At 44.2% G+C, this 19,059-nt stretch overlaps 1 long non-coding RNA gene across 2 annotated transcripts in view; it reads right to left on the bottom strand.

Moving 5' to 3' along the window:
- Positions 1-922: 922 nt before the first annotated feature.
- LOC137097609 (uncharacterized) overlaps positions 923-19,059 on the bottom strand; it is a 42,381-nt gene continuing 24,244 nt past the window's right edge. For both annotated transcript variants that reach the window (XR_010910303.1, XR_010910302.1), the window contains exons 3-4: positions 11,455-11,538; positions 923-2,463 (exon numbers count right to left, since the gene is read on the bottom strand). This is a non-coding gene — a long non-coding RNA (uncharacterized lncRNA). The remainder of the gene's footprint in view (positions 2,464-11,454; positions 11,539-19,059) is intronic.

Raw genomic sequence — 19,059 nt, 5'->3', positions numbered from 1 at the left:
GAGAAACACAGCCAAAAAGGTTCCGAGAGGAACTTTCAATGGCCACCCTATGCTAATACCACTGGAAAAAAGCAAATTTCCAGGGCTTTCTCTGGAGGAGGTAACTTTCCAAGAAAAAGTGGAGGACTCTTCTTCTGCCGGGAGAGAAAAAGACACCGCAGAGTCCCCTGTCTCAGATATTTTGTGGACCTAACTCTTTGTGAAAAGATCATCTCTCTGAATCTGCTTTGTGGGTCTTTTCGTATCTCTCTCTTCCACTTTCTGTTCTCAGAAATTAAATGAAAATGGCCCTCAGTAAACTACAAACCCTTTCGTTAACAGTGATTCGGGTCCAGCTCTACTGGATAGTATGAAAGCATAGTTGTGCACTGAGCTAATGCATTGTCACACACTTTACAGTGGCTGCCCAGGCACATTTGGTTGGATATTTAATTGCACATCATAGTTCACTAACAAAGGTTAGTAATGTAGCCTGGCCCTAGTACAATGGCTATATAACTACATAAGAATACAATTATGCTTCATCTCTATGTGTGCAGTTCAAATCCAGATACAAAACCAAAAATCTCAACAGGTTCCTCAGTTTGGCCCAAGGAAACATTGTGCCTAGGAAACAAATCCCAAGACTCTGATGTAGCTTTGCTGACTTTATACAGTACTTGATGACTGCTTCTCAGCTGCTTTCCTTCCTTCAAAAATGTATCATATGTGTGATAAACAGATTTTCCTTGCCAGATCACTATATTCTGAAGTACAGTTGGTCCTCCACTTCCAGATCACTATATTCTGAAGTACAGTTGGTCCTCCACTTCCAAAGAGTCAGCATCCACAGGTCCAATCACCTTCAGCTTGAAAATACCAAAATCTATGGAAGCTAAAGTCCCACTTATACAACAATAATATAGTAAAGTGGTATCCCTTATATAAAATTGCAACATCAATGTTTGCCTATTGGAATATTTTCAAACCATCCATGGTAAAATCCATGGATGCAAAACTGATGATTATGGAGGACTTGTACATGGTCAGTGGGCTGTGCTTTATCTTTGTGAACCATTCCAAAGACAAACGTTGGGGGTCATGCTGTGTGGCAGACTTGATGTCCAAAAAAGTAACCTTCCTGAGCTATCTCAGCAGCTTCCTTGTTCTTTCATCTCATCTGTGGACTCTACAACCCATAACTACGTAATAAGACTGTCTGCTATGAAAGGTTTGGGCGGGAAACCTGTACCCACTTCTACATCTGGTCCTTCCATCATGGAGATGTCACAATGACTTTGTGTGTGCTTTGTGTGGACTCTACAACCCATAACTATGTAATGAGACTGTCTGCTATGAAAGGTCTAGGTGGGAAACCTGTACCCACTTCATCACCTGGTCCTTCCATCATGGAGATGTCACAATGACTTTGTGCGTGCTTTGTGTGGACTCTACAACCCATAACTACGTAATGAGACTGTCTGCTACGAAAGGTCTGGGTGGGAAACCTGTACCCACCTCTTCACCTGGTCCTTCCATCATGGAGATGTCACAATGACTTTGTGTGTGCTTTGTGTGGACTCTACAACCCATAACTACATAATGAGACTGTCTGCTCTGAAAGGTCTGGGTGGGAAACCTGTACCCACCACTTCACCTGGTCCTTCCATCATGGAGATGTCACAATGACTTTGTGTGTGCTTTGTGTGGACTCTACAATCCATAACTACGTAATGAGACTGTCTGCTATGAAAGGTCTGGGTGGGAAACCTGTACCCACCTCTTCACCTGGTCCTTCCATCATGGAGATGTCACAATGACTTTGTGTGTGCTTTGTGTGGACTCTACAACCCATAACTACGTAATGAGACTGTCTGCTATGAAAGGTCTGGGTGGGAAACCTGTACCCACCTCTTCACCTGGTCCTTCCATCATGGAGATGTCACAATGACTTTGTGTGGACTCTACAACCCATAATTACATAATGAGACTATCTGCTATGAAAGGTCTGGGTGGGAAACCTGTGCCCACTTCTTCACCTGGTCCTTCCATCATGGAGATGTCACAATGACTTTGTGTGTGCTTTGTGTGAACTCTACAACCCATAACTATGTAATGAGACTGTCTGCTATGAAAGGTCTGGGTGGGAAACCTGTACCCACCTCTTCACCTGGTCCGTCCATCATGGAGATGTCACAATGACTTTGTGTGGGCTCTACAACCCATAACTACGTAATGAGACTGTCTGCTATGAAAGGTCTGAATGGGAAAGCTGTGCCCACTTCTTCACCTGGTCCTTCCATCATGGAGATATCACAATGATTTTGTGTGTGCTTTGTGTGGACTCTACAACCCATAACTACGTAACGAGACTGTCTGCTATGAAAGGTCTGGGTGGGAAACCTGTACCCACCTCTTCACCTGGTCCTTCCATCATGGAGATGTCACAATGACTTTGTGTGTGCTTCCGTCCTAGATTTCCCACTGCAAAGAGAATGAGGAGTCCAAATCAGCAAAGGGGGTCTGGAGAAAGGTGACGACGCATGTGGAATATACAGTAAAGAAGCCCATGACAAGTCATGATAAATGGGTCATTATAAAATTCATGTTTAGGCCGCACCGGTCTGGGGATAATGCCATTTGTCATGGCAACACAGGGGCACTAATGAGCCCTCATTGCATATTCATGGTTCTGTGTGTGTCCGTCCCTCCCTCCCTTTCTCTGTCCCTCCCTAACTTAAACCAATGGCTGGCAAATATCTCCACTTGAAGCTAGAACTCCGCGCTCCCTCTCTCTTCCTCTCTCTCTCTTTATTTGTGAGGTTGCAGCAATTACACTGTAAAAGTGCTGCTCAAGATTGATTGCTTGGATCTGTAGTTCAATTGTAAATTAGAATACACATCCTCCCTGGGGATCCATGGCCCCCTATTTGTGATTAAGAAAAAAGCCCCATAATAGACTAATAGCCAAAAGTTCTCTCTCTTTTACTTTCAGGCAATTAGCTTGATGAAATGGCCTCTTTCTGTGTACGCTGGAAGTGTAAACCGATATCATAATGAAGTATATGATGTTTATTCTATTATTTTCACCTCCTTGTGTACAGGGGGGAGAGATGTGGCAATGGGAGGAGGTGGGGAAAGGAGGGGGAAAGAATGCATAAGTAATGGGCTTCTTTGTCTGGTACTTTTATAAACCATAAAGTAAAACTCTTCCTTAAAGAGGCAGTGCAGTTCACCCATGGTCTCTAAATTAAAGCCAAGTGTGAAGAGCAAGTGTGAGTCTCTCTTTGGAGGACAGTGCTTTACTTAAGGAATGTTCCATTTGGTTTGGGGAAGAGTGAAACAAAACCAGCAGAACTAGTCCTACCACCCGATCTGGGCATAGTGGTCCACGCCCTAGTCACCTCTAGGTTGGATTACTGCAATGCGCTCTACATTGGGTTGCCCTTGAAGACGGCCTGGAAACTACAGTTGGTCCAAAGATCTGCAGCCAGACTAGTCACGGGAGCTGGTTATAGGGAGCGGTCTACCCCCCTCTTTAAACAGCTCCACTGGCTTCCAATAAGTTTTTGGTCCTAATTCAAAGTGCAGTTTATTACCTATAAAGGCCTAAACGGTTCGGGACCTGCTTATCCTTGTGATCGCCTCTTCCCCTATGAACCAGTGCATAGTATATCTTGAGATCATCTGGAGAGGCACTGCTCTCTCTCCCTCCGCCAGTTGGTAGGAACGAGGGAGAGGGCCTTCTCAGTGGTGGCCACCTGGCTCTGGAACCCCCTCTCTAGGGAGATTAGAGAGGCTCCTACTTTGTCCTCTTTCCGGAGATAACTAAAAACCTGGATGTTCCAGTGTGCTTTTGAATAAGCAGTCCACTATTTTCCTGCCCCTGGCGCAGTGGGTTAAAGCACTGAGCTCCTGAGCTTGTTGATTGAAAGGTAGCAGGTTCGATTCCAGGGAGCGGTGTGAGCTTCCGCTGTCAGCCCTAGCTTCTGCCAACCTAGCAGTTCGAAAACATGCAAATGTGAGTAGATCAATAGGTACCGCTTCGGCGGGAAGGTAACGGCGCTCCATGCAGTCATGCCGGCCACATGACCTTGGAGGTGTCTACGGACAACGCTGGCTCTTCGGCTTAGAAATGGAGATGAGCACCACACCCCAGAGTCAGACATGACTGGACTTAATGTCAGGGGAATACATTTTACCTTTACCTTTTTACTCTAAGTTTAGCACTTTACGTTGGCTCTCTTATCGTCCACCTTAGCACTTTTGATGACAGATTATTGGCTCATGTTTAACTTGTTGTCCATGAGGACCCCAAGATCTTTTTCACACGTACTGCTCTTGATATCGGATATCACCTAGTAAATATGGATTTAACAAATTTGATACAACTTACGAGGACTAAAAAAATGCACACCTCTCTTGCCTACTCTTATCATAAAGAAAAAGGATGGCATTGGGATACCGGGGTTTTCTGTAGAGCGCCTGTTGTTCATTTGTTCAGTCATCTCTGACTCTTCGTGACCTCATGGACCAGTCCACGCCAGAGCTCCCTGTCGGCCATCACCACCCCCAGCTCCTTCAAGGTCAGTCCAGTCACTTCAAGGATGCCATCCATCCATCTTGCCCTTGGTCAGCCCCTCTTCCTTTTGCCTTCCACTTCCCCCAGCATCATTGTCTTCTCTAGGCTTTGCTGTCTCCTCATGATGTGGCCAAAGTACTTCAACTTTGTCTCTAGTATCCTTCCCTCCAATGAGCAGTCGGGCTTTATTTCCTGGAGGATGGACTGGTTGGATCTTCTCGCAGTCCAAGGCACTCTCAGAACTTTCCTCCAACACCACAGTTCAAAAGCATCGATCTTCCTTTGCTCAGCCTTCCCTAAGGTCCAGCTCTCACATCCGTAGGTGACTACAGGGAATACCATGGCTTTGACTAGGTGGATCTTTGTTGCCAGTGTAATGTCTCTGCTCTTTACTATTTTATCGAGACTGGACATTGCTCTCCTCCCAAGAAGTAAGTGCCTAGGGGACTACATGTCACAAGTGAAACTTCAGCAAACAGTTCTTCTTTCCTCAGACCACCTTTGAGCCTCTCTTGAACTGTTAAGGTCTCTTCCTCATTACATACAGAAGACAAAAGTAGAAGAGCTCGCCTGGGCATTTGTAATGCAAATGAGCATTTTGAACAGAGCTGGTTTCCTATTTGCATGGCAAACCTTGCCAATGAAGAAGCGTCATGTGCAAAGACACCCGGCCGGTCACTGCATTTTGTATAAACTTGTTCATCATTGTCATTTTTGCCTGACAGTCACAGCATTTAAAATATGTTGGGGTGGGGGGGAAGGTGACACAATCCTTTCACGCAGTGCAGGCATAGATCACACAGAGGATGTTCTCATAAACAAAGCACTGCAGGCTGAGATCTTATCGTTCTCCTCTTCCTTCTTCTCGGCTCCTTTCAATGACAAACATGCATCTCTGCTCAACTTTGCTCCAGTTTCTGCTCAGGGGGCAGGAAGGAGGGGAATTGTGTTGCTTTAGGAGCAGCAAACTATGCTGCAAATCTGGACCGGCAGGTTGTGTGATGGCAAAGTGGGGACAGGAGCACCGCATCGTTGCCACAATGTTTTTTCTTGAAGGTGTGAACCAAAAGGTGAAATCAAACAACCTCTTTGTGGGAATATAAGATCACAATAATCTGTCTCATCCTATATCAGATCATTAGTCTATTTCACTTAGGGATGGGGAGGGTGTAGACCAGGGGTCCTCAAAACTTTTGAAGCCGAGGGCCGGTTCACGATCCCTCAGACTATAGAGGGGGGCAGACAGGCCCGTAGCCAAGATTTCGTTTCGGGGGGGGGGGGGCTAAAAAATTTTCAGGGGGGTTTCGGGGTGGCTGAGTTTGGGGGGGGGGCTGAGTCTGAGTGAAAGAGGGTCTAGCCTAGCAAACCTTTTGTATCATTCCCCCAATACCCCCATGCATATGGGATATATTGAGCATGGTGATCAGATCATGATATGAATAAACATAACAGTTTAAATAAGGCACCAGTAAGGCCTTTTCACGAACCACCTTGAGAATTTCGGGGGGGGGGGCTGAAGCCCCTCAACCCCCCCCCCCCCCCCCCCCCGGCTACATGCCTGGGGGCAGACTATAGCTTGGAAAAGAAATGAACAAATTCCTGCGCACACTGCACATATTTTACTTGTAGTTCAAAAAAAAAAAAAAAAGAACAATACAATATTTAAAATGAAGAACAATTTTCACCAACATAAGTATTTCAATGGGAAGTGTGGCCCTGTTTATGGCAGATGAGAGAATTAAGTTAAGTCACAGGTCCGCAGCCTGGGGGTCCTCCTGGACTCAGCGCTGACGTTTGATGCGCAGGTGTCGGCGGTGGCCGGGAGGGCCTTCGCATAGTTAAAACTCGTGCGCCAGCTGCGACCATACCTCATGAAGCCTGACTTGACCATAGTGGTCCATGTCTTAGTTGCCTCTAGACTGAACTACTGTAATGCACTCTACGTGGGGCTACCCTTGAAGACGGCCCGGAAACTACAACTGGTCCAACGCTCGGAAGCGAGATTAATAACTGGGTCTAGTTATAGGGAGCGTATGACTCCCATGCTTAAGGAGCTCCACTGGCTGCCATTTATTTTCCGGTCCCAATTCAAGGTACAGGTCATCACCTACAAAGCCCTAAATGATTTGGGACCGCCTACCTTCATGACTGCATCTCTCTCCATGTACCAACCTTTGGGGGAGGTCTTCCTTTCACCCCTACCAATCTCACAAGCCCGTCCTGTGGACACAAGGGAGAGAGCCTTCTCCTCTGTGGCTCCCCGACTTTAGAACTCTTTGCTTGGAGAGATCAGGAAAGCCCCTTCACTAGAAATGTTCAAAAAGAACCTTAAAACCTGGATCTTCCACTGCACCTTTGGTGAGTAGGTGCACATCATGACAAAGTACTGGTTTGCTACTGTAGCTCGCACCCCCCAAATTGGAAGTTTAGCCTCACAACTCTATGTGTTTTATGAGTTCCCCATTAATATCCTGCTCCTATTTTATCTCATTACAGTCTTTTAATTGTTTTATCCTGTATAGGTGGCCTGCCCATTGTTATCGTTATTGTGATTGTGCTTATTAGAATGTTATTTTATGACTTTTTTTCTCTTATGTAATTTTGGATGTTGTTGCTATTTGTCATTTATGCTCTGATTTTATTGCTGTAATATGTTGTCCGGGCTTGGCCCCATGTAAGCCGCTCCGAGTCCCCACTGGGGAGATGGTGGCGGGGTAGAAATAAAATGCATTATTATTATTATTATTATTATTATTATGGATTGTTGTTGTGGTGTGCCTTCAAGTCCTTTCAGATCTAGGGTGACCCTAAGGCTAAAGTTTAAAGTGAAGGTGGGCCATTACATTGGAGGCCACATCTGAGCCCCAGGCCTTAATTTGGGGATAGATATTCTAACGCTATTGGACTTCAAAGGCTCAACAGTCTCAGCAGTACGGTCGATGGCCAGCGTGATGGGAAAGGAACTGGAGACTGAATTGAAACAGCTTGCAAGATTATTTCACACAAAGAAACAAACCAAAAATGGCATTAAGGCCCAGGGCCTAGATCTGACCCTCCAAGATGTAGCCCTCCAAGAAACAAACCAAGTACGACGGGTCAATGACCTTAATTTGAAGACCCCTGGCATAGATGTTCCAATGCTATTGCATAGGCATGGTTAGGTTTGGTCGGAATCTTTGTAATTCAGAATAAATTTGGAAATATTTGCTTTTTGAAGCGATTTTGAAGTTTTTAAGGAAACCGGAAATCCCTTTGCCCTTCCGAAGCTTTTTCCGCCATTTCTGTTATGAAGCAGTAAGTGAGTCGGAAATTATTTAGCTTTTCCCCACTTCTGGTCTCAAGCCTGGGAAGCATTTTAAACCAGAGTGGATGGATTTTCTGCCTTTCCTCTCCCTTCGCTTCTGGCCTCAAGCCTGGGAAGCATTTTAAACCAGAGTAGATGGATTTCCTGCCTTTCCTCTCCCTTCGCTTCTGGTCTCAAGCCTGGGAAGCGTTTTAAACCAGAGTGGATGGATTTCCTGCCTTTCCTCTCCCTTCGCTTCTGGTCTTAAGCCTGGGAAGCGTTTTAAACCAGACTGGATGGATTTCCTGCCTTTCCTCTCCCTTCGCTTCTGGTCTCAAGCCTGGGAAGCGTTTTAAACCAGACTGGATGGATTTCCTGCCTTTGCTTCTGGAGTAAAACAACTACTTTCAAAGTAAAGACCACCCAATGAAACAGGAAATAACACTTTCAAACCATTAAGGAAGGATTCGGAAGTCTCAGAAGTTTTGAAAAGTTTTGGACTTTTTTTCTGTGAAAATCAGAATTGACTTCCGAATCGAACCACCAGTGCCCCCCAAATCCGAAATGAGTTTTGAACTTTTTTTTTTTTTGGACCAAACAAGCCTACTATTGGACTTCAAAGGTTCAACAGTCTCAGCAGCATGGTCAATGGTCAATGTGATGGGAAGGGAACTGGAGACCGAATTGAAACATCTTGTATGATGCAGGATTGTTTCACACAAAGAAATAAACCAAGTATGGCGTTACAATGGCTAATGAGATAAATATGGATGCTTCCCCATAACATTGCACATTATTTTCCATGCAAGACATGCTAATTGAAATATTGAAATGCTATTTCCTGTGCAAAATAACCACATGTGAAATTTCTGCAGAAAAAGTCCGGAATTGTGAATTCCATTCTAAAACAGAGTGGCTTTCAAGGGGTGAATCTACACAGTAAAATGATGGCACTGGGATTGTGGCGCAGCTGGCTCAGAGTCAGCTGCATTAAGATCACTACTGACTGAAAGGTCATGTTCAAAGTCAGCCCGGGTCGGAGTGAGCTTCTGACCAATTTGTGTAGCTTGCTGTCGACCTTTGCAGACTGAAAGGCAATTGTATCTGTCAAGTAGGAAATTCAGGTACCGCTTATGCAGGGAGGCTAATTTACAATGCCATAAAAATCTCCAGCAAGCATGCAAAGAATGAGGAAGTACTTCATCAGTGTCACAAACTGACAGTGAAGTGACAGCTCCCCTGGTGGCCAGAATATCCTCATGAAAAAGCTGGAATGTTAAATAGCCTCTGTGTGTCTCTCTGTATATGTTGTGTGTCTATGACATTGAATGTTTACCATGTATATGTACATTGTAATACGCCCTGAGTCCCCTGCGGGGTGAAAAGGGCGGAATATAAATATTGTAAACAAACAAACAAGTGTTATGGCTCAATGTTATGGAATCACAGGAGTTGTAGTTTTATAAGGTCTTTAGCTTTCTCTTTGATGCCTCACCAAACTAATCCCAGGCTCCCATAGCATTGAGTCATGGGACTTAAAGTGGTGCCAAACTGCATTAATTCTACATTGTAGATGCACTCAAAACTTTCTTATGGCAGGAAAAAATTGCTCAGATGACTCATCACTATCTTTCAAAAGAAACTTAGTGAAGAATTCATCTCTATTTTTCCCTCAAGGAAAGTATGTAATGATGAGAAAAGGAAGAGGTTCCTACTTTGTGGATTTGGCAATCTATTCCATTCCAATTGTTTCTCCAGCAATATCATAATTTAAAAAGCAGCTGTTAGCAGCAGCTTCCCTCTACCCCACACCCCCCTCCCATGCCGCCGCCTTACTAATGGTAGTAGTAACAGTGCTTTGCCAAAAGTTAATTCCTTACAATAAAATTAATCCCAGAGGTGTAAATATCTTCAAGATCTGCCAGGTCTTTTAAGATGTGCCAATGGCAAGATCACACAATTACAGTCATTCCCCATAAGTGCCGGAGTCTTACAACATTAATAGATCATTTTAATGGGGACAATTTTTAAAATTTGTATTTAATTTACATGATTATGATGCTGAGTGGGCTGTAGACAGCTGAGTCAGGGAGAGATATATTACAGCTGGGTGGTTGCATGCTGTCTCAAATGATCTGGGCTCAGAGCCTTAAATTGGGCACACACACCCATCTCATCTTGGTGACTTGAACTTTGGAAGCAGTTCTTGTTTACTGTGCCAGATATTTTATCATTATGAATGACAAGGGAAAGAGAATCTGAATGTTTCAGAAGTAACACTCTGCCAAAAAGTAGCAGAATGAGCATCATGACAGTATTAACCTCAAGTTCATCATAGGGCAATGGTGGGGAGAGTCTTAAGCCACCATATAATCCATATCAGTGATGCTGTCTGCATTGACAGGAAGTTGGAAGGCCCAGATGTCTGAAGAATCACAGATTTCCCAAATCTACAGTTGTTGTGTATTTTTTCATTTAAAAAGTATATTTCCCGGTTATGGAAATGCTTAAAACAGATTACTTAGGCGATCCCTCATAGTCTGAGGATGATGGTCCTCAAAGTGTGGTCCATAGGTGACTGTGGAGCCCTATTCTTGATCTGAATCTTCTCCCACAGTGAGGGCATCGGCTTCCAGGTGGAAGGTGGTTCCGGTCGGGGTTGGCTTGACGCACCTTCCTCTTGGTACATTTCTTCCTTTCGCCCTCCATTCGTGCTTCTTCAAATTCTGCAGCACTGCTGGTCACAGCTGACCTCCAACTGGAGCTCTCAATGGCTGGTGCTTCCCAGTTCTCAGTGTCTATGCCAGAGTTTTTAAGGTTGGCTTTGAGCCCATCTTTAAATCTCTTTTTCTGTCCACCAACATTCTATTTTCCATTCTTGAGTTTGAAATAGAGCAACTGCTTTGGGAGACGGTGGTCAGGCATCCAGACAACATGGCCAGTCCAGCGGAGTTGATGACGGAGGAGCATCACTTCAATGCTGGTAGTCTTTGCTTCTTCCAGGACGCTGACATTTGTCCGCTTGTCTTCCCAAGAGATTTGCAGGATTTTTTGGAGGCAGAGCTGATGGAATCGTTCCAGGAGTTGCATGTGACTTCTGTAGATCGTCCATGTTGCGCAGGCATATAGCAGGGTTGGGAGGACAATAGCTTTATAAACAAGCACCTTGGTATCCCTACAGATGTCCCGGTCCTCAAACACTCTCTGCTTCATTCGGAAAAATGCTGCACTTGCAGAGCTCAGGCAGTGTTGATTACAACCAGCATTTTAATTTATAGTGATTTAATAATGACCAAGATCCTAGATCAACTACGTAATGAAGTAGCGGCTCCTGACCCTTATTTTGCTTTCTGTGGCAGCAGCTTCTGCAAGTGCTGGAGGTCTGTTCTTATGTCAATCGGGATGTTTCCATCCACTTCGTTTAGTGATTTCCAATGTAACAGTCAGAAGTAGGATTCATGTTGGAATTCATTCTTGCACCAGAGATATATCAATATACTCTGACCGGAGTGATAGGTGAACAAACCACTTGTCACTTGCAGCAACTGCTGCTCCTTAATGCAGGATTGGGGGACTTTGACAATTATGGCAAATGTTCTGCTTGACTTACCATGTGAGGCAATTGTAGCTTGGGCAGGCATATCCAGCTTCCATTTTCAATCCCCATCATGGATCTTCCTCCTCGGCGCACACCCTGTATTCATGGAGGGAGGAGCGAAAAAAGGCAGCTAATTACATTCAGACTTGGAGGTTGATTTGAGTGTACCTGAAGGAAACCTTGTCCCTCAGGTCCATTGATCTAGCATAAATAGGGGGCTTCCTGGTCCTTGCTTCTCAGTTGCCTTGCAGGAAGGTGGTCAGTTGAAACATTGAGCTCCAGCAGAGAAGAGCTCTTTCCCCACTCCAGCCATTCCACAGATATATAAACCCATTGTCCTAATTCCAACAGACCTCACTACCTCTGAGGATGCTTGCCATAGATGCAGGCGAAACGTCAGGAGAAATGCCTCTAGAACATGGCCCTATAGCCCGAAAAAACCCACAAGAACCTAGTGATTCCAGCCATGAAAGCCTTCGACAATACATTCATCCCACCCTTCTTTGCTCAGTCTTGTTCCCTTGCAGCATACTTGTTATTGTCACAGCTTCAGGGGTGGTTGTCATGGCATGGGTCCTGGATCTGGAATCTCACATTCAATGCCCTTCTCTCTAGGGGCACAAATAACAAGAGAGTCCGGATAGGTCATGGATGGACACCTCAGCAACACACCCTTCCTACCCTCATGGGAACTGGAGTAGAGGCAATGGTAACATACTAGTAGAGCCCTCTACCAGTATCCAGGCCTACAACTCAAGTGTAGAGCAGAATGCTCATTGACCAACAGGCATCCAGGTCAATGCTGAGATCCAGGACCCAAGTGCAGTTGCTAATCCAGTCATGAATCATAGAATCATAGAATCAAAGAGTTGGAAGAGACCTCATGGGCCATCCAGTCCAACCCCATTCTGCCAAGAAGCAGGAATATTGCATTCAAATCACCCCTGACAGATGGCCATCCAGCCTCTGTTTAAAAGCTTCCAAAGAAGGAGCCTCCACCACACTCCGAGGCAGAGAGTTCCACTGCTGAACGGCTCTCACAGTCAGGAAGTTCTTCCTCATGTTCAGATGGAATCTCCTTTCTTGTAGTTTGAAGCCATTGTTCCGTGTCCTAGTCTCCAGGGAAGCAGAAAACAAGCTTGCTCCCTCCTCCCTGTGGCTTCCTCTCACATATTTATACATGGGTATCATATCCCCTCTCAGCCTTCTCTTCTTCAGGCTAAACATGCCCAGCTCTTTAAGCCGCTCCTCATAGGGCTTGTTCTCCAGACCCTTTATCATTTTAGTCGCTCTCCTCTGGACAGACACATTCCAGCTTGTCAATATCTCTCTTGAATTGTGGTGCCCAGAATTGGACACAATATTCCTTGTGACCCATAACCAATACAAGTTGTGGCCTTGTTAGCCCAAAGAACTGATGCCTTGTGTTGTTATTCCGGACATAGCACTCCCCCTATACATGGAATAGTGCCACAGTGATAAATACATAAGGACGATGAATATGAATCAGTTACAGATGGATAACTTTAGGTTATGCATATGTAAATGTCACAGTGAATTCTAGCTATCTTTTCTCAATCTGTTGGGAGATAAAATAGAACATGCATATTATGCATAAAACCCAGAAGAATCATTGCTATTAATAGAATTCTCACGTAAATCAGATTGATGTTAAGTCTTATACCTCGGTGTCCGTTAAGTGACCTGACTATGGCCTAAATGAATTGATTTTAGATGGGGTCTTAATCTATTGTTTAACTATGTTTGTGCTAGTTGTCAATTACATTGATGTTGAAGATATATATAGATATAGATATAGATATATATACCTTTTATTAGATATGGTTATGATGATGTTCTTCATTTTAACTGTAATATTTTTCTACTTTATACATGTTGTTTGCCACTTTGAGCCCCGACTCAGGAGAAAAGCAAGATAGAAAATAATAATAATAATAATAATAATAATAATAATAATAATAATAATAATAATAATCTGACACTTGATCCAATACAACAGCCAGCAGTGTGATCTTGTCTGTGGACTCATCTTGCTGTGTTCCTAATAATAATAATAATAATAATAATAATAATAATCTGACACTTGATCCAATACAACAGCCAGCAGTGATCTTGTCTGATGTGGACTCATCTTGCTGTGTTTATAATAATAATAATAATAATAATGATAATAATAATAATAATAATAATAATAATCTGATACTTGATCCAATACAACAGCCAGCAGTGATCTTGTCTGATGTGGACTCACCTTGCTGAGTTTCTAATAATAATAATAATAATAATAATAATAATAATAATAATAATAATCTGATACTTGATCCAATACAACAGCCAGCAGAGTGATCTTGTCTGCCGTGGACTCATCTTGCTGTGTTTTTAATAATAATAATAATAATAGAATAGGGAAGAATTCAAAATATGGTGTGCCACCATGAAAAAGGCTCTGAAAATGTGCACTATTGGGGGTTTTTTTGGAGCCAAGAAGAGCATCACCATATTTGGAGACATCAATCTCCAAATGTAGATGTCCATTGTCCTTGAGATATTCTCTGAATACGGGATCATTTTGCCAAGTATTTGTATGGAATCTGATAACTACCAGCAAGTGACATTCGCTGATATTTGATTTCAGTATTTGATATTAGACCGCTGGTATTTAATAGCCGAGAGGCAGGAGAACCATGAAAGCTGACATTATCAGGTGGCAAAATGGATAAGAGAGGCTGAACTATAAATCAGAACATCCTTTACCCAGCTCTTGCTTTCCAAATACATACAGCTGGATTTTTTTTCAGTTTGCAGCTCCGTACTCTCAACATGGGTCTACTCAGGGACCACAGGCTTATTTAACACAAATATCAGAGGAATGCAGTGACGGAAGCATCAAGTAGGGCATAAAATGGCTGGAGGAACAAATATGGTTGCTCCACCAGAGATATATTCCTTCCCTTGCCAGAGCTATGTCAGAGAAATGGGAGGGCTCTGGATCCAAAGAACCCAAAGTCACTCTATCTCCCCTAATAGACCTTTTTCATGCTGTCTAGCCAGAAGGGACAGAGAGTTTCATCTATGCTGATGATCGTGCCATTACCACTCAAGCAGGGAGCTTTGAGATGGTAGAACAGAAGCTCTCCGAAGCTCTAGGTGCTCTTACTGCCTATTACAGGGAAAACCAACTGATCCCTAATCCATCTAAAACACAGACATGCACCTTTCACCTTAAGAACAGACAAGCATCCCGAGCTCTGAAGATCACCTGGGAAGGAATCCCATTGGAGCATTGCAGCGCACCCAAATGCCTGGGAGTCACTTTGGACCATGCTCTGACCTACAAGAAGCACTGCCTGAACATCAAGCAAAAAGTGGGCACTAGAAACAACATCATACGAAAGCTGACTGGCACAACCTGGGGATCACAACCAGACACAGTGAAGACAACTGCCCTTGCGCTATGCTACTCTGCTGCTGAGTATGCATGCCCAGTGTGGAACACATCTCACCACACTAAAAAGTAGATGTGGCTCTTAATGAGACATGCCGCATTATCACAGGGTGTCTGCGCCCCACACCACTGGAGAAATTACACTGCTTAGCCGGTATTGCACCACCTGACATCCGCTGGGAAGTAGCAGCCAATAGTGAAAGGACCAAGGCAGAGACATCTCCAGCTCATCCCCTGTTTGGGTATCAGCCAGCATGTCAACGACTTAAATCTAGAAATAGTTTTCTTAGATCTACAGAGACACTCGCTGGAACACCCCAGCAAGCGAGAGTCCAAAAGTGGCAGGCCCAAACCCAGCACCTGAATCCATGGGTAATACCAGATGAGAGACTCCCCCCTGGGCACTCAGAAGACTGGGCGACTTGGAAGGCGCTGAACAGACTGTGCTCTGGCACCACGAGATGCAGAGCCAATCTTAAGAAATGGGGCTACAAAGTGGAATCCTCGGCATGCGAGTGTGGAGAAGAGCAAACCACTGACCACCTGCTGCAATGCACCCTGAGCCCTGCCACATGCACAAGGGAGGACCTTCTTGCAGCAACACCAGAGGCACTCCAAGTGGCCAGATACTGGTCAAAGGACATTTAACCAACTACCAAATTTGCAAAATCTCTGTGTTTTTTCTTTTCTTTTTAATCTGTGTGTTTGTTTTGCTCTGTTAGAATTGTAATACAATGGTTGCTGATGACACGATAAATAAATAAATGCTGTCTTGCCTCTCTTCACTCACAAAAGACGATACTCATCAATGTTGCTGTTACCACAATGAGAAGAATTTGGGAGGTAGACCACCTCCTCTACCTATGGACAACCTTCTCCAATTAGTTCTTCAGTGTCCTATTTCCCTCAACCATTTCTAAAAGATGGTATAATTTAATTAAGACTGTTTTACAGAAAACTAAGTATCTGTCTATCTTCTAGCTAGGTGAAATATGAAGCAGGGACCAGCAATGACATATAAAATATCAGTATTTAATTGGCCAAAAAAGATACCCCCTGCTAGATGGCAACCCCAAGGTGAAATAGTCATTGTTCAAGAGTGAGGGCTTCTTAAAATAGATCAAGAAATGACAGCACCAAGATAAGTACTAATTGCTCATACTGAAGAATTCTTTCCTAATTAACTCTACATATATCTAAGCTGGAACACTGGTGTCTCCCCTTGCCAAGAGACAGTGGGTATATGTCCAAGCAAGCATTCCCACTGATAGGCATTCAGTTATCGCTGCTTGAGAACATCATTCTCCAAGGTCCACTACCATTCCCAATTAAATTCCAGTCTTGCTCCTCTTAAACTACCATTGAATGCTCTCACAATATTACTTCTCTGGCCACAATTTTGACTGATTGCTTATTTGGTCTGCTAAAATAAGGTAGACTGTTTTGCAGTGGCTCCGGTCTTTCCTAAAGGGTCGATCTCAGAAGGTGTTATTGGGAGACACCTGTTCAACCCCACAACCGTTGTTTTGTGGGGTTCCTCAGGGCTCAATATTGTCTCCCATGTTGTTCAACATCTACATGAAGCCGCTGGGTGAGATCATCCAGAGTTTCAGGGTACGGTGTCATCTGTACGCAGATGATGTCCAACTCTGTCACTCCTTCCCACCTGCTACTAAGGAGGCTGTCGAGGTCCTGAACCGGTGCTTGGCCGCTGTGACGGTCTGGATGAGGGCGAACAAACTGAAATTGAATCCAGACAAGACAGAGGTACTCCTGGTCAGTCGCAAGGCCAAACAGGGCATAGGGTTACAACCTGTGTTGGATGGGTTCGCACTCCCCTTGAAGACACAGGTTCGCAGCTTGGGTGTGACCCTGGACTCATCACTGAGCCTGGAACCCCAGGTTTCGGCGGTGGTCAGGGGAGCATTCGCACAGTTAAAACTCGTGCGCCAGCTGCGACCGTACCTTGGGAAGTCTGACTTGGCCACAGTAGTCCACGCTCTGGTTACATCCCGCTTAGACTACTGCAACGCTCTCTACGTGGGGTTGCCCTTGAAGACTGCTCGGAAGCTTCAAATGGTCCAACGTTCGGCAGCCAGGTTGCTAACAGGAGCGGCACTCAGGGAACACAGCACTCCTTTGTTGCGCCAGCTCCACTGGCTGCCAATCTACCGGGCACAATTCAAGGTGCTGGCTTTAGCCTATAAAGCCCTAAACGGTTCTGGCCCTACTTACCTCTCCGAACGTATCTCCTCCTATGAACCGACTAGGACATTAAGATCGTCTGGGGAGGCCCTGCTCTCGGTCCCGCCCGCATCGCAGGCGCTGTTGGCGGGGACAAGAGACAGGGCCTTCTCAGTGGTGGCCCCCCAGCTGTGGAATGCCCTACCTGTGGACATCAGACAGGCCCCCTCACTGCTGGCATTCCGGAGGGTCAAGACTTGGCTTTATGAACAAGCGTTTGGCTAAATTGTGCAATGAAACATAGTAAGATGGTACAACTGAACATAGGAATTGGTATAAAGGATTATGATTACGGATTCTGATTTTGATTTGTTTGCTGAGGCGCACGTCTATGATAATGATTGCTTGATTTGATATGTTTTGTATAATGTGTTTTAACTGCTTTTTTGATGTTGTTGTGTTAACCTTTACTATGTAAACAGCCTTGAGTCGCCTTTTTGGCTGAGAAAGGCGGTATAGAAGTAAAGCAAATAAATAAATAGACCAACTACATTTATTCTTAATATTCTTCTATTTCTATATCTTGACCACAAATACTTGATTCTGGACGAATCTGAGTATATCCATTCCCTCTACTTTGGAGCATTGACATCTTCTTTCTCTGTCGTTGCTGCCTGCATTACATCATGTGAATAATTCCACCCAGTCATGCAGTCAGTCATGAAGTAAAGGAGATAAGGTCATTAATATTATGTCATCACTCAAATTTAGGTTTTGGGATGTTGTAAAAGGCAAATATGAATGTCTGTGAGTCAAAGCAAGAAGGGGAAAGAGATCATTAAGTGAAGATTTTTGATAAAAGCTGCTCTTGAGTAAATATTTCAGGAATGGACCAGGTAGGAACCTAGAAGATCTGTGGCTCAAATTCCTACAAAGCTATGGAAATAATAATAATAATAATAATAATAATAATAATAATAATGCTTTATTTATACCCCGCCACCATCTCCCCGAGGGGACTCAGGGCGGCTTACATGAGGCCAAGCCCAACAAATACAAATACAACAATACAACAACAAAGCAAACCTAATGGATGTCCTTGGACAAAGCAAAATTAATGAAGGCAATGGCAGACCATCACTGGATAAATCTTGCCAAGAAGATTATTAACCATGTGTGCAAAATTTGTTCCTACCGTTTCTTTCGTGGCTTTGATTTTTTTTGGAAGCACGAAACGGGAAGCCCCTTCCCCACACGAAAATCTGCTCAACAGGAAAGCCTGCTTTCATATGTATTTAAAGTTGCTTCCTTGCCTTGGAAAGAGAGTACATGTCTGATGAGGCAGGCAGGCCAGGAGCCTGGCTGCAGGCGCACTCCAGGCCTGCCTGCACACCCCACTACACACATACTCTCACAGAGTGTCACGGCGTGTGTGTGGTGGGGCATGTAGGATGGCCCGGAGCACACCTGCAGCTGAGCACCTCTTATTCTAGAGCATTGGTTCTCAACCTTCCTAATGCCGCGACCCCTTAGTACAAGTCCTCATGTCGTGGTGACCCACAACCATAACGTTATTTTTGTTGCTACTTCATAACTGTACTTTTGCTACTATTATGAATTGTTGTGTAAATATCTGATATGCAGGATGTATTTCCAGTCACTGGACCAAATTTGGCACAAATACCCGATACTCCCAAAATTTGAATACTGATGGGGTTGGGGGTGATTGATTTTGTCATTTGGTACATCTGGAGTTGCTGGGATTTATAGTTCACCTTAAATCAAAGAGCCTTCTGAACTCCATCAATGATGGAATTGAATCAAACATGGCACACAGAATTCCCATGACCAAGAGAAAATACAGGGAAGGTCTGGTGGACATGAAGTCACACCAAACCCATGACATGAAGTCTTTCACCTTCTCTATTGATGCAGGAATTCATATATATTCCATCCTGCTAAAATGA

This window comes from Anolis sagrei, chromosome 9 (genome assembly GCF_037176765.1).
Source record: "Anolis sagrei isolate rAnoSag1 chromosome 9, rAnoSag1.mat, whole genome shotgun sequence".
Lineage (NCBI taxonomy): Eukaryota > Metazoa > Chordata > Lepidosauria > Squamata > Dactyloidae > Anolis > Anolis sagrei.
The sequence above is the reverse complement of the archived record's forward strand: the minus strand, read 5'-3'. Positions and strand labels throughout refer to the sequence as shown.